Here is a 17,214-nt window from a genome sequence, read left to right on the forward strand (position 1 = left end):
GCTATTATTACATTATCTTCAGGGCAGACAATTTGCTAAACAAAATCTCAATCAATGTGGCCATCAAATACAATCCACAGAGAAATGAGGGCCCCTGACTTAACATTCAGACTCCCACGTCAAACACTAAGTCAACCAAGTCACTGAGATTTCAAAGACAAGTTGCATTTCATTCCAATTCCATCCCTTTTTTTTTTTTTTTTGGACACATGGTCTCCCTATGTCACCCAGGCTGGAGTGCAATGCAACCTCAAACTCCTGGGCTCAAGCAGTCCTCTTGCCTCAGCCTCCTAAGTGTCTGTGACTATGGAAGCCAGCACCACTCCAGGCTAGTCTTTCTATTCTTTGGGGAGATAGGGTTTCGCTCTTGCTCAGGCTGGTCTCAAACTCCCAGTCTTAAGTGATCCTCTGACCTCGGCCTCCTAGAATGCTAGGATTATAGGCCTGTGTGAGTTACCAGACCTGGTGCCAGTTCTAATAAATATAATTTCTGTTTTCTGCCCACGTGAATTTAAATTCCCCCAATTCTAAGACATACTAATGCCCAGGCCTTCTATTATGTTCTACCACCTTGCCTTTTATCTCCTAATTTCACTCTCTCCACAGTCATTACAGGACCTTCCCTGTGGCCTGATCATCCCAGAAGCAGAACAGACTGCAAATCTGTCAGAGGCACTGGACCATTAGAGACAGTGTCCACCCGAGGAGGACACCCCTGGGGAAGGTTGCAATGGGAAAACAAACAGGCCTTTTTCTAACTTCCTTTTGTTATCATACATTCCTTAATAGAGTTAACTTTTAATCTATCTGGCATGAAAAAAGATTTGGAGAATGTAGGAGACTTAGATACTAGAAAAATAGAATCCTTTCATAAAAAAAAAAAAAAAGCTTTTAAGGAGCTTTCTATAATTTGCAGTCTGACGAACTGATTAAACAGCTTGTAAAAGATCCAGTTTGTTAGTGTCCACCACCACCACCACCCTCACCCCCACACACACATAATTCCTTGTCATTGCCAGTAGCAGCCATTTGGAAAGTGAGCAGTACAAAGTGGAAATGTATGGAAATATTCCAAATATTTTATTTTGGCAGATCTCAAAGTATATTCTGGGCCCGTCGTTTCATGAGATGCTTCACTTTTTAAAAAGTTATCAATGATCAAATGACTCTGACAACCACCACAAGGATATTTCACTTTGTGAAATATCCTTCGCCCTTCACAAATACCAGTCTACTAAAGTCTCCGTGAAATCCTGCAGTTGTAGTGCTGTTTTTTACGGAGTTTGTTTATTGAACCCTGAATCACCACCCATAGATTCCCTTTGTCTGTGTAATACCTAAAATACTTCAGGAAATATGGTTATATCCAATCTGCATCCTCTTAGCTACCTCAATTACAGCATTTGAGTTCAGGAACTTGAAATAAAAAGAAAAGTTAGTAATTGGTATGCTGTTCCAGTTAGGGTAAGTAAAAGGGGTAGGTTGCAATAACAATTGAGTCATGATCAAAAAAAGATCATAAATGTCATTTGAGACAATACAGAAATGGTGCTTGCTAGGTGTCCTTACTCTCCAGACTCCTCTCTGTCGGGGGCCTGAGGGCACCGAGCAGGCTGAGGAAACTCCCATGGCAAACACTCATGCCCGGCCTGAGTAATGAATCCTCCTCGGGGGTCGGCACATATGGGCACACTGGCCAGGGAGCACTCTGTCCCTCCCAGAGAGAGAGGCCACACGCACAGGGGACAGCACTTCCAGGCTGTCATGAGCTGTCAGGGGTCGCTTCTGGAAGATTCCACCAAGCCAGCAAAACCACAAGCTCCAGTTAACCCTGTCCTTCCACAAAGCCTTACAGGACAGCACAATGGAAAAAGGAAGGTTACCCAAGAAAACCACCTCAGAGCAGTGGAAAAGGGATTATGTGACACTCAGCCACAAAGTGGTATTTGGAACTCCATCTATTTAACTGGATGTAGTTGCCTGGAAAATTTATCCTACTTGAAGTGTGTTCCAGTATCATGCATTTGTAGCACCACATTCAGGACAGCAGGCGACTCTGGGGAGGGGGAGAAAGAAATGGAAAGCAGGTGTCCACAGGGGGCTTGGATGGTACTTGTCAATGGGTTCATCCCCAAACTGGATGGAAGTTTCCAGTGCTTATTATCTATTCTTGTATGTATTTGTGAAACATACAATTTAATTTTTTATTTTAAAAATGTATGCTTCACATCCTGGGCCCCCAAGGGAAAAAGTCCCCTAGAACACTAAGAGGAAATCAGGACTTCTGTCATTCCCATAGGTCACCCCAGGACAATTCAGGCAGAAATTAATTAATGCCCCAACAGAATATGATTTGATTAAAGCCTCTTCCCACTAGAATCTAAAACTGACAGAGCTTAGAGCGCTGAGTGAAAAGATTAAAACTACACCGTGAGGTCTGGCCCAGACAGAAGCACTTCGTGGAAGGGAGATGATAAAACTCTTGCAGCTCATCCACTGAGAAATCTCATTCATAGCTTAAATGTTATTAATTATTTTTAAAAAGAAAAATCTCACTGGGCTATGACCATGCATAGGTTTGGGAGCTTTCCTCCCCAAAGATGGCCCCACATGCACTGCATCATGGGGATGGTGACAGTGATGGTGATGGTGACAGCAGCAGCTAGCACAGAAGGGCTCCACCCACCCGCCCTCCTTCCCACTGGCGCCCCTCCAGGGCAGCAGGGTTGCTCCCCTTTCTTTTTTCTTATTGCTGGGGCTTTATACACCTCACCCTGACTGGCCACAGAGGCTGCAGAGGGAGCAGGTGCCCCAACCTTCAGCACAAATGCATGCAGTGGAGGTTTCTGCCAAGGTCTCCCCTCCACTCAGTTCCAAGATGCAGCTATGTGCCCATCTCACCTACCACCTCCTCAGCCTCCACCACCCACAGCTCACAGGAGGACCCTGGCCTCAAGGCAGACCTCCTGGTTGGGTAGCAGCACCTCCACTCAAGAGCAGCAACCTTCCAAGTGCCTGAGTAAGTTTAATGAGAAATGTGCAGAGCTTCTCCTCACAGCAGCCCCCTCTTCACCCTCTCCTGTTCCCTTCTCCCTTTCTCAGGGAGCACAGAGGTGGGACAGCAAAGCCAGGGGTAAAGAGAAGTCCTCAGGAAAATGAACACCAGTCTCTCTTCCTGCAGACATTCCCAGCTTTATAAGTGATCCCTGTAGAAGCCGCCCTTGATTTTAGAGAAGATAATCCACCAGTTCTCCCACACTTCATGACTACTAGCCTCTCCAAAAAGGTGCCAAACTCTCTCTCTCTCTCTCTCTCTCACACACACACACACACACACACATACACACACACACACACTCCTCCCCACCCCTTTCTTTGACCATCTCCTTGTAGCCCCAGGAGTTGGCAGGGCAGAGAGATCACTAGGGGTGTGCTAGTGGTGGGGCCACTTTTCTGAACTGGTACTTTTCAGTAAGACCTGCAGGGAGGTTGCTGCCCCCCAACTTCTAGCACCTCCACAAGCTCAGGGAGTGAGGAGGTCAACATCTTTTATTCTTGGATTTGTGCCCCAGCCCCAAGTCCAGGAAATCAACAAGGCGGGAATCGCACTGGCCATATTGTTACCCAGAGAAATAGGTGAGCTGTACAATCCTCTCATCCCTACCATCTTCGACTCTCCAGATAACATGGTGCTCCCCAAAATGTATTCCATGAAACAGTGGTTCCATAGGATCAGCTGATATGCATGAAGAGATCCCAGTAGTCAAATACTGTGGAGAAATTCTGACCCTAACATGGTTGAGTGGTTGATAATCAAATAGGTTCCTTTGTTTTCACTTCAAGACTTCTCAGAGCCATTAAGATGCTAATGTAACTTGTAAATTTCCAAGACAGGATATGAAAGGCAGCAATTCTTAAGCTTATTATTCATAGAACACCTGAATTATTCCTAAACATCTGAAGGAACAGACTTTGGGAATGGCAGATCTTACTCAATCCTCTCAATCCTTTAATGCCCTGCTCAAGCCACTTTCTTCCAGGAATCTTCAAAAGTCCCTGCAGCCCCGCTTTCCCCCTGCCTCCATCCTGTCTACAGGCCCTGGTCTCCCTTTTGAGACTCTGGCTGTGATGACGCTTCCCACCAGCACAGCTAATTCATAATATTGCTGCATAAATTGTCTTGTATCCTAAGCTTATCTCGCAGTGACCCAAAAACCAAGTCCAAGTCCTTTCTCCCTGTCATTTCCACAACAGAGGCTGGATAACCAAACAGCCACTTTCCTAGCCTCCCTAGAAGAAGAACCCAGGTGATGTCTGCACCTACAATGAAATACACATTAAAGTCAACAGGTGGAGCAGGGGGATCTGGGAAAGTCTGCAGCCACCTCCCAAACCCCACCCCGCCTCACTATTAACATGTACAAGTGGGAGGCAGACACAAGATGGCTGACTGAAGCCAGCTTTCCACAGAGGCTCCCGTCCAGAAGGAAAGTAAAAGGACAGAAATTTAGCAAGTAACCTGATGGATTTGAGCTGCACCAAGAGAGAAGGTTGAAGAACGCACATCAACCCCGCTGAGGCAAGCTGCGATCCTAAGAATACAAAGAAAAGGTACAAAATCCATCACCAAGCGGACAAGAGTCCCCTCCCCCATAAGAACAGATTGGCGTGCCCCACAAACAAACAAGCAGTGTTCAAAGGTCCTCCCACTACACTCCACGGGAGAGACCCTCTAAAAACTGGACCTACCTCCCCTACTAGGGGTGCCACGGTGTTCTCCTGCCAGACATAAAACTGTAACTCTACCTTCAACTCTGAGATCCCAGCACTCCCCTCCACTCTCACTCTGAGGTCTGGAGGCCTGTCCCCCAGGAGTCCAGATTCTTGGGTGATTTCTCGAGGGGTGTGGACAGGACCTAAACTGCAGCTGGTCAGTGCTGACTCTGGGGCATGGGAGTGAGGAGATGATGGTCGGCTGAGAGGGAACCACACTGGACCGGCAGTACCCCGAGGTCCAGAGCAGCAGCCGTCTTTTACCAACAATAGAGCTCACTCCCAGATATTCCGAGACCTCACCCCCTGTCTCCCTGGGCAACCAGAGGAGGCCAGGCATCTACTCAGGTGGCAACCACCACGGAACAGATCTGGGACAGAAACACAGGCCCCGTGAGAAAAGGGTTTCCCTGAGGCAGTACTGCCTGGGTGGAGCATAGGGACTAGAAATGCATGAGCAGAGCCGGAAAGTTCCCAGGGCGGGGCTGACCCAGAGGACCTCTTTACTGAGCCTAAGAGGCACCTGGCCCTCAGGGGATCATCAGCCCATAGACAAAGGAAGACAGGAGGCTAGAACTGACAGGTAACCGAATACAAACCTACAGGAGCAAAGACAGGGCCTGAGGCGCAGGCTCTGGGAACTCAAAACAGCTTCTCTTCTACAGGGGAATTTAGCACGGACAGAAACAAATTCCCGCAAAGTTGTTCTGTTCTGTTCTGTCAGTAACATTAATCAGGGACGGGGCTGGAACTGAGTGAACACCCCCCAGCCTCCATCAAGCGCCCAAGGTTGTCAGGCCTAACCTCCTCCTGCTAGATAGAGGCAGAGCGCAGTGGCCTGGCTGAGCACAAACAGATTTCCTTGTGATTCAAGCAGGTGCAAAACCCTGGAGTATCTATTCGCTACAGGCAACTGGGTCAAAGCCCTGCAGGACTATCAGTAACTAGGTGTGACAGAGGTGCAAGGTGGGGAAAGAGGCATCAACCTTCCCAGACTGATCCATCTGCTGGGTGGGTCCTCCTGACTCCATGGAGCACTGGAGCAAGCCATATCAGAGTTGTCACAAGACCCCTGCGATCCAGTTGCCAGAGACCTTTTAAACGCTCCCACCTGAGACGGGTGCTGACTGACACAATTGATTTGGACCTTTTGAACTGAGCCAATCGCCCGAGGACTATTCAGGCGGTGCCCTGGGTGTGTGGTTGTAGGAAGGTTTGATTTTCCTTTTCCAATTGTTGCCTGTGGGGGGCAGGGTGACTTAATTGCTGGTACTTCACAGCTGAGACTTCAACCCAGAGTAACTGTTTGACTAAGGTCGAACAGAGACCAGCTGAAAACAAGACAGAACCACTTAGCCCCACCACACCAAATAGGTCCCCAATTTCTCAAGCCATACCACTGTACAGGTCCTTGACAAAGCTCCAGGGGAAAAATCAAATGGTGAAAAACAATCATGGGGTGGAATCAGCAGAAAAACTCTGGTAACATGAATAACCAAAATAGATCAACTCCCCCCCACCCCCCAGGAAAGATATGGCAGATGTAACTGAAGATCCCATTCATAAACAGCTGGCCGAGAGATCAGAAATTGAATTCAGAATTTGGATTGCAAACAAGATTAATAAAATGGAGGAAAATTTGGAATTAGAAATTCGAGGAGCTATTCAAAAGTTGGAATTAGAAATTCGAGGAGAAATTCAAAAGTTGTCACAAGATTTTAACGAATTTAAAGACAAAACCACCAAAGATTTTGATTCCCTGAATCAAGAATTTGCAGCCCTCAAAGATCTGAAAAATACAGTAGAATCCCTCAATAACAGAGTGAAGCAAGCAGAAGAAATAATTTCTGACATTGAAGACAAAGCCTTTGAACGCTACCAAACTCTCAAAGAGGAAGACAAATGGAGAGCAAAAATGGATCATCCTCTCAGAGAGCTCTGGGATAATTCAAAGAAGGCTAATATCCGCCTCATTGGAGTCCCTGAAAGTGATAAAATGGCCTCGCTAGGCACAGAGGCCCTTCTCCATGAAATTATAAAAGAGAATTTTCCACACAAGCCAAGAGATTCTGAACTTCAGATAGCAGACAGTTTCAGAACCCCAGCACGACTCAATCCCAATAAGACATCCCCCAGGCATATCATAATTAACGTCACTAAAGTTAATATGAAGGAGAAAATTCTCAAAGCAGCCAGTTGTAAGAAATCCAATACCTACAAAGGGAAGAATATTAGAATGACTGCAGATCTCTCTGATGAAACTTTTCAAGCCAGAAGAGGGTGGTCATCGACTTTTAATCTCCTAAAGCAAAATAACTTTCAACCCCAGATCCTGTATCCACCTAAATTGAGTTTCATTTATGATGGAGAAATTAAATACTTTAATGACATTCATATGTTGAAGAAATTTGCCATAACCAAACCACCTCTTCAGGATATTCTCAGACCTATCCTCCATAATGACCAGCCCAATCCTCTACAACAAAAGTAAACTCACTCAGATACTTTTGATCAAACTCCAACTTCCACAGTGGTGAAAGGATTAAAAATGTCCACTGGACATTTGAAAAAATTGATACCCAAAATTTTACAAGACTTGTCAATATTCTCCATTAATGTGAATGGCATAAACTGTCCTCTACAGAGGCACAGGTTAGCTGACTGGATACAAAAACTCAGGACAGATATTTTGTGCATACAAGAGTCTCATCTTACTTTAAAAGACAAATATAGACTCAGGGTGAAAGGATGGTCATCCATATTTCAGGCAAATGGTAATCAGAAAAAAGGTGTTGCAATCTTGTTTGCAGATACAATAGGCTTTAAACCAACAAAAGAAAGGAAGGATAAGAATGGTCACTTCATATTTGTTAAGGGTAATACTCAATATGATGAGATTTCAATTATTAATATTTTTGCACCCAACCAGAATGCGCCTCAATTTATAAGAGAAACTCTAACTGACGTGAGCAACTTGATTCCCTCCAGCTTCATAATAGTTGGAGATTTCAACACTCCTTTGGCAGTGTTGGATCAATCCTCCAATAAGAAGCTGAGCAAAGAAATTTTAGATTTAAACCTAACCATCCAACATTTGGGTTTAGCAGACATCTACAGAACATTTCATCCCAACAAAACTGAATACACATACTTCTCATCAGCCCACGGAACATACTCCAAAATTGATCACATCTTAGGTCACAAGTCTAACCTCAGTAAATTTAAATGAAAAGAAATTATTCCTTGCATCTCCCCAGACCACCATGGAATAAGTGTTGAACTCAGTAACAACAGAAATCTGCATACTCATACAAAAACATGAAAGTTAAATAACCTTATGCTGAATGATAGCTGGGTCAGAGATGAGATTAAGAAGGAAATTGCCAAGATTTTGGAACAAAACGACAATGAAGACACGAATTATCAGAACCTCTGGGATACCACAAAGGCAGTGCTAAGAGGGAAATTTATAGCACTGCAAGCCTTCATCAAGACAATGGAAAGAGAGGAAGTTAACAACTTAATGGGACATCTCAAGCAACTGGAATAGAAAGTACATTCCAACCTCAAACCCAGTAGAAAAAAGAAATAACCAAAATAAGAGCAGAATTAAATGAAATTGAAAATAAAAGAATAATACAACAGATCAATAAATCAAAAAGTTGGTTTTTTGAAAGGTCAACAAAATAGATAAACCTTTGGCTAACCTAACCAGGAAAAAAAGAATAAAATCTCTAATCTCATCAATCAGAAACGACAAAGATGAAATAACAACAGACTCCTCAGAAATCCAAAAAATCCTTAATGAATATTACAAGAAACTTTATTCCCAGAAATGTGAAAATCTGAAGGAAATTAACCAATACTTGGAATCACGTCACCTTCCAAAACTTAGCCAGAATCAAGTGGAAATGTTGAACAGGCCCATATCAAGTTCTGAAATAGCATCAACCATACGAAATCTCCCTAAAAAGAAAAGCCCGTGACCAGATGGCTTCACGTCACAATTCTACCAAACCTTTAAAGAGGACCTAGTACCTATATTCTCAACCTGTTCCAAAATGTAGAAAGAAGGAAGACTACCCAACGTGTTCTATGAAGCAAACATCACCCTGATCCCCAAACCAGGAAAAGACCCAACAAGAAAAGAAAATTATAGACCAATATCACTAATGAATACAGATGCAAAAATATTCAACAAGATCCTAACAAACACAGTCCAGCAACACATCAAACAAATAATACATCATGACCAAGTCGGTTTTATCCCAGGGTCTCAAGGCTGGTTCAATATCTGTAAATCTATAAGTATAATTCAGAACATAAACAAATTAAAAAACAAAGACCATATGATTCTCTCAATTGATGCAGAGAAAGCTTTTGATAATATCCAGCATCCCTTCATGATCAGAACACTTAAGAATATTGGTATAGAAGGGACATTTCTTAAACTGATAGAGACCATCTACAGCAAAGCCACAGCCAATATCATATTGAATGGAGTTAAATTGAAATTATTTCCACTCAGATCAGGAACCAGACAAGGCTGCCCATTGTCTCCACTGCTCTTTAACATTGTAATGGAAGTTTTAGCCACTGCAATTAGGGAAGAAAAGGAGATCAAGGGTACCCATATAGGATGGGAAGAGATCAAATTTTCACTCTTCACAGACGATATGATTGTATATCTGGAAAACACCAGGGATTCTACTACAAAACTCTTAGAAGTGATCAAGGCATATAGCAGCATCTCAGGTTACAAAATCAACATTCATAAATTGGTAGCCTTTATATATACCAACAATAGTCAAGCTGAAAAAACAGTTAAGGACTCTATTCCATTCACAGTAGTGCCAAAGAAGATGAAATATTTGGGAGTTTATCTAATAAAGGATGTGAAAGATCTCTATAAAGAGAACTATGAAACTCTAAGAAAAGAAATAGCTTAAAATGTTAACAAATGGAAAAACATACCATGCACATGGCTGGGAAAAATCAGCATTGTTAAAATGTCCATACTACTCAAAGCAATATATAATTTTAATGCAATCCCTATTAAACTCCACTGTCATACTTTAAAGATCTTGAGAAAATCATACTTCATTTTATGTGGAATCAGAAAAAACCTTGAATAGCCAAGACATTACACAGAAATAAAAACAAAGCAGGAGGAATAATGCTAGCAGACCTCGGACTATACTATAAATCGATAGTGATCAAAACAGCATGGTATTGGCACAAAAACAGAGAAGTAGATGTCTGGAACAGAATAGAGAACCAAGAAATGAATCCAGCTACTTACCATTATTTGATCTTTGACAAGCCAATTAAAAACATTCAGTGGGGAAAAGATTCCCTGTTTAGCAAATGGTGCTGGGTGAACTGGCTGGCAACCTGTAGAAGACTGAAGCTGGTCCCACACCTTTCACCATTAACTAAGATAGACTCTCACTGGATTAAAGATTTAAACTTAAGACATGAAACTATAAAAATACTAGAAGAGAGTGCAGGGAAAACCCTTGAAGAAATCGGTCTGGGCAAGTATTTTATGAGGAGGACTCCCCAGGCAATTGAGCAGCTTCAAAAATACACTACTGGGACCTGATCAAACTAAAAAGCTTCTGCACAGCCAAGAGCACAGTAAGTAAAGCAAGCAGACAGCCCTCAGAATGGGAGAAGATATTTTCAGGTTATGTCTCTGACAAAGGTTTAATAACCAGAATCCACAGAGAACTCAAACGTATTAGCAAGAAAAGAACAAGTGATCCCATCGCAGGCTGGGCAAGGGACTTGAAGAGAAACTTCTCTGAAGAAGACAGGTGCATGGCCTACAGACATATGAAAAAATGCTCATCATCTTTAATCATCAGAGAAATGCAAATCAAAACTACTTTGAGATATCATCTAACTCCAGTAAGATTAGCCCATATCACAAAATCCCAAGACCAGAGATGTTGGCGTGGATGTGGAGAAAAGGGAACACTTCTACACTGCTGGTGGGAATGCAAATTAATACATTCCTTTTGGAAAGATGTTTGGAGAACACTTAGAGATCTAAAAATAGATCTGCCATTCAATCCTATAATTCCTCTACTAGGCATATACCCAGAAGACCAAAAATCACATTATAACCAAGATATTTGTACCAGAATGTTTATTGCAGCCCAATTCATAATTGCTAAGACATGGAAAAACCCCAAGTGTCCATCGATCCACGAATAGATTAATAAATTGTGGTATAACCAGTGTAACCTGTCTTATTGTACCCTCAATAAATCCCCAACAATAATAAATAAATAAATAAATAAATAAAATAAATTGTGGTATATGTACACCATGGAATACTATGCAGCCTTAAAGAAAGATGGAGACTTTACCTCTTTCATGTTTACATGGATGGAGCTGGAACATATTCTTTTTAGTAAAGTATCTCAAGAATGGAAGAAAAAGTATCCAATGTACTCAGCCCTATTATGAAACTAATTTATGGCTTTCACAGGAAAGATATAACCCAGTTATAACCTAAGAATAGGGGGAAAGGGGAAAGGGAGGAGAGAGAGGGAGGAGGGGGCCAGAGGGAGGGTGATTGGTGGGATTACACCTGCGGTGCATCTTACAAGGGTATATGTGAAACTTAGTAAATGTAGAATGTAAATGTCTTAACACAATAACTAAGAAAATGCCAGGAAGGCTATGTTAACCAGTGTGATGAAAATGTGTCAAACGGTCTATAAAACCAATGTATGGTGCCCCATGATCGCATTAATGTACACAGGTATGATTTAATAATAAAAAAAATAATAACATGTACAAGTGGGAGACTGGACAAGAGGAATTTATTTAATCATTCTCAATGCTCTACAGAGTGTATGGTATAGTACTTTTCAATTACTTCCATTAATGAAATGGAGAAAAATATTCTAAAATAGTGGAAATGGTGAAAATCACATGAAGTTTTTCCACATATATTTTTCCTCTAACATTAGAACAAAAATGTGCATAATATACTTGGATGGAATTCATGCTGGCTTGAATCTTTTTTTAATCAAAAGACAAGATTCATGAAAATCTGGGATGTTTACCCATCTGACTCCCTGCCATACTCTTCCCTAGAAATCTACCCATTCTGATGATGGATTTCCTCAGATCTTTGTACATTTTGCTTTTTTTCTTTTTAAAAAATTATTTTCTTTATAATAGTAACACACTTTCCTTCTTTTTAAATTTTTTTAAATAGTTAACTATTTTTTTAAACAGTTAACATCTCTTAAAATTGTCATCTATTTATACCAGTCATTTGTCTACACATTTATTTGTTGTGTGTGGTGCGTAGATTTGTGTATGATCTTTTGCAAAATTGTATCATTCTATACACACAGTTGTACATCCTATTTTTGTTTTATTTAAAAAATCATAAATGACATTTCCAATGTCATCACTTTTTCTCAGAAAATGTTTTACCAGTTCCATAATCTTCCACTCTATGGACATTTCATGATTTATTTAACCATTCTCCTATTGTTTCCAAGTGGTTACTGATATAAACTGTGCTGCAAAACATCTCTCTACATTTATCTTTGTTTTTATCACCCTGTCCTTATCTGAGCCCAATGTAAAGGGCAGCAGGGATGAGGGAGAAGGAGGCAAAGAAACTGGAAAGCAGAGAGCGAGAGTCAGGGGAAATCCAGACAGTGGGGAGGGTCCCAGAAGCTAAGAAAGAGCAAGCTTCCAAGAGGAGAGAGTGGCCATCTGTGTCCTCACCTGCCCTTGGGTCTGTAAGATGAGATCCAAGCATTGACCACTGCATTGAATAAATGGAAGGTGTTGGTGTCCTTGGTAAGAGGACACAGGCCTGACTGGAGTAGGTTAATAAAGCACAGGAGAAGAGAAATCATCTTTCAAGGAATTTTGTTATAATCCGTAGGAACTGAGGAGGGAGTAGGGCCAAGGGAGGATGTTAGACTGATGGGAAATACAAGAAGATAGAAAGGATACAGCTATCAGGTAGCCTGGAATTATGACATATTTCAAACTGTCAAAAATACCAACAAAGCAGACATTCAAATTTACCTCACAGAACATGGAAAATATCCCACATCCAGGCATTCATGTCTATGTACTTAGTGATAAGCACAGTGAGCATCTTACCTGAAACTAATTTGGGGCTTTCACATGAAAGCTATAACCCAGTTACAACCTAACAATAGGGGGAAGTGGGAAAGGGAGGGGGTGGTAGGTAGAGGGAGGGGGATCGGTGGGATCACACCTGTGGTGCATCTTACAGGGGTATTTGCGAAACTTGGTAAATGTAGAATGTAAATGTCTTGGCACAGTAACTGAGATAATGCCAGGAAGGCTATGTTAACCATTGTGATGAAAATGTGTCAATTGGTCTATGAAGCGAGTGTATGCTGCCCCATGATCATATCAATGTACACAGTTATGATTTAATAAAAAAAAAATCATGGTGAACAGACATGGCCCTTAAAAAAGATCAAAAAAACAAAACCTTAGGTTGTATGTTTGAAACAGTACATTTTTAAGCGGTCACTATAAATAAACACAAAAATGGGGACATCTAGTTAAAACCAGGGGCTAACAAATGAATAACTCACAAATTACAGTTGTAATGATCAGTTATTATCAAGTCTGAGTATTTGTTACCATTACCAAAAATGTTCTGCTTTGATTAAGGGTAATGATGGGTGTAAATGGAACGTAAATGCTTCAATATTGGCAGGCAGGTTTGCCTGTCTCAAGCTTACATGGCACAGTTCAGTCAACAAATTCACAGACTGGTACTTTATAAGCACAAAATCGTCTTACACTGGCATAATTAATTATTTTACACCACATTCTTCCTCTACAATGAGCACTTAAAATTATTACAAATGATATGCAAATTTGTTTAATGGTAAAACACTGATGTCACACCATAATATTTCCAATTAAAATAAGTTTCTTTATGGAATTGAAAGATACTATTAAATAACTCACTGTACAAATATCATGTGACTGTGACAAAAAAAATTTTTTTGTAAAAATGGTAGAGGGATGAGCAAAGTCTGGGAAGCTGATGAGACACTTACAACCCCACTTCATCAACTGTTCCTTATCAAGGACATTAGCTGGTATTTTGTCATTAACCTTATTCAGGTGACAAGAATCCTATTCCCCACCTGATAAAACAACTTGGTTACCTTGAAGTAAAATAAAGTTCCCAAATCATCCCAATGTTAAGGATCACCAAGGAGTTCGCCTCATATTCACTGAAAACAGGTGATCTGCATTTTGACAAATGTCCCGGGGATTTCCATGACAGAGAAATGTGGGGTATAATAACAGCAAGCACATCTGTACAAGTTCTCTTTGATAGCAGGAAAAAAAACGATAGCTGAGGAAAGAGGAGATTTAAGAAACACTGGGTGTTTTCACTGTTTGCCACTTTAACGCTGGTTATTATGAATGAAGACTCTTGTTCCTCCAGGGGCTGCTGTATAAAAGTTTAACAAAACTAAAAATAAACAAATCAGTGTGTTTATAAAATGTCATAGCAATGCCCAAGTTCAGTACACGTTTGAGGGAATCATGCATGCCGCTCTTTCCATTTGTATTTCAGTTCACATCCCGAAAAGATGTAAACTAAAAATGGTTACCATAACCTTTTTTTATTTATGACCACCTGTGCCCAAAGAACTCAAGGCAAATTAGCATTGTACAAGCAAATGTTAGAAATTAAATAGAAGTGAAAATTACTGAGAAATAGAGTATCTGATTACATTCCAACACAGGACTAAAGCCTGGAAATAAAACATTTTTTGTACAACCTCTTAAATTATACCTAAGTGACTTAAAAAGAAATAGTTTAAAATTCCTAAAGCATTCTAAAGTGTTTAGATTCTGTAAGTGCTAAGGATTTAGTATAGAAAGATATTTATGACTTACCAAATACCCACAGGGTCCTGCACATTCCTCAGCCCCCTTGTAATTGGCAGGGCATGTGTCAGGCACAATCGAAGGGGTGTAAGCAGAAGAGACTGTGTCATTTCTGGATCTAAATGGGCTAGTGTGCAATCCCCCACTCTCTCTGTTTCTCTCTGTAGGGATCTTGGTGTTTGATGATGAAGGCACAAAACAGAAATAGCCAGGACAGCTGAGTGACAGCATGGAGAACAGCCCAACTACATCTCAGATGAGCCTTTGGGGTGTTAAGACCCTGAGACTTCAGGGTGAATTTGTTGTCACAGCATAACCATCCTGACTAATACACCTGACTAAGTCACCTAACTTCTCTGGTTTCCAAATCAGAACTCTCCAGGAAAAAAGGCCATTCACTCAATGGCACCACCCAAATCAAATCTACCAGAAACTAGATAGCAGGGTACTCTCCATGCCCCTCAGCATACCTGGAAACCAAGGCAAAGAATTCTCCCCTCCTGGGTGGCGCCTGTGGCTCAGTGAGTAGGGCGCCGGCCCCATATACGGAGGGTGGCGGGTTCGGACCCGGCCTCGGCCAAACTGCAACCAAAAAATAGCCGGGCATTGTGGCAGGCGCCTGTAGCCCCAGCTGCTCGGGAGGCTGAGGCAAGAGAATCGCGTAAGCCCAAAAGCTGGAGGTTGCTGTGAGCCGTGTGATGTCATGGCACCCTAGCAAGGGCGGTAAAGTGAGACTCTGTCTCTAAAAAAAAAAGAATAAAAAAAAAAAAAGAATTCTCCCCTCCTTTGTCCCAGGTGATAGAGCACACCAATGGAAAGACTGAATTTTCACATTCCTTAAACCCCCCAGGTATTACTTACAAACGTCTTAAAAATGATATTGGACAAACTCAACAGAAAATCAAATCAAGAAACATTTTTAGGTAATCATCTCAAATTCCATGATGAAAGATAATAGAACAAAAGTTTTTCAAATTTAATTTACTTCCACCTTCCCTAAAATCTCTCTCATTCTGCCAAAAGAAAGAATGAACACTTGATAAATACTTCATGTGCTCACCTACATTTGTCAGCCACTAGCTACAAGAGGCTATTTCAATTAATTGAAATGAGATAAAATGAAAAATATAGTTCCTCAGTAGCACTAGCCACTTCAAATGATCAAGAGACACAGGTGTCTAATGGCTACCATATTGGACAGCACAGAAGATTTCCATCATTATGGAAAGTTTTATTGGACAATCCTGACCTAGAATATCCTTTCAATATCTACCATCAAAGCCGCTCCTCCCCCAAATACACACACACATATATATAATCAAAGAAAAAATGTTGTATTTACCAAGCAAAAGAGCTCTTAGATAAGACTCCAGAAGCCTCTCCCAACTAACGTTATCAGTAATGTTAATGGGATAAAACTAAGAAAAGCAAAGCAACACTGGAGAGAAATATCTGTGAGATAAAGAAAAGCTTTACAATAGATCTACCATATTAGTTCTTCAGACTTTTGAAATGAGACATGATGTAAAAAATGAGTATGTTACCTCTAGCGTGTTCATATCCTTGTATTGGGTCTTTGGTTTTTTTCACCAAGATGCAAAAATTTTACTGAAACAGGCCAAGCTGGTGAAGCTGATACTCACTGCTGTCACCAATACTGACCTGTCAGGGTGTCAGAGCAGAGCTGACTTAGAAATGCCATGACATTGTCTAAGTAAACAAAATTCTGGGTGAGGTACTGTCCAAAATGAGACTAGAGAGGAAGGTGCTTTCCCCCTGAGAGCCATTCAGCTGCAAACTCATCCCACTGACAGTAAGATGAAAACTCCAACAGGGCCAGTTCTTTAAACTGAGGAACTGTGAAGGAAATGGTGTCAAAAAGAGAACTCTCTCTGAATAAGAAGCTGATGAGGGGGCCTCAAAAGCTGTCACCGTTTCTGTCTCTTGTAAAAACATGCAACTTAATGAGTAAAAATGATCATGAAGATAAGTATTTCCTGAAACATGTGGGCCCAGAGCAGTATGCTCTTTACCAGCTTCCACTCCCTGCTTCCCCGTGCAGGGCATTTATGATGCTCAAGTGCCTTGGTTGCCTTTAAAAATTATCCCGCAGTACCAAAAATTATCCTACAAGAAGATACCACCATACACCCTTTGGGCTAAAATCCAGAACACTGACATCACCAAATGCTGGTGAGAATACGGTGCAAAAGTCACTTTCATTCATCACTGGTACAAATGCAAGATGGGTTGGCGAGTTCTTACAAAGCTAAACATATGACCCAGCAATAGTGTGCTCTTGGTATTTACCCAAATGAGCTGAAAACTTACACCTACATAAGGTATTTTAAACCTACACTGAATGTTCGTAAAAGCTTTATTTGTGATTATCAAAACCTGGAAGCAACAAAGTTGTTCTTCAATAGGTAAATGGTCACACGAACTGTGTGGTGTCTCCAAATGATGGAATATTATTCAGCAATGAAAAGAAATGAGCTACCAAGC

The 17,214-nt window shown here is 41.3% G+C and overlaps 1 protein-coding gene across 3 annotated transcripts in view; it reads right to left on the minus strand.

Moving 5' to 3' along the window:
• The window catches only part of FRMD3 (FERM domain containing 3), a 293,188-nt gene that overhangs the window by 247,191 nt on the left and 28,783 nt on the right, over positions 1–17,214 (minus strand). The window lies entirely within an intron of this gene.

This window comes from Nycticebus coucang, chromosome 2 (genome assembly GCF_027406575.1).
Source record: "Nycticebus coucang isolate mNycCou1 chromosome 2, mNycCou1.pri, whole genome shotgun sequence".
NCBI lineage: Eukaryota > Metazoa > Chordata > Mammalia > Primates > Lorisidae > Nycticebus > Nycticebus coucang.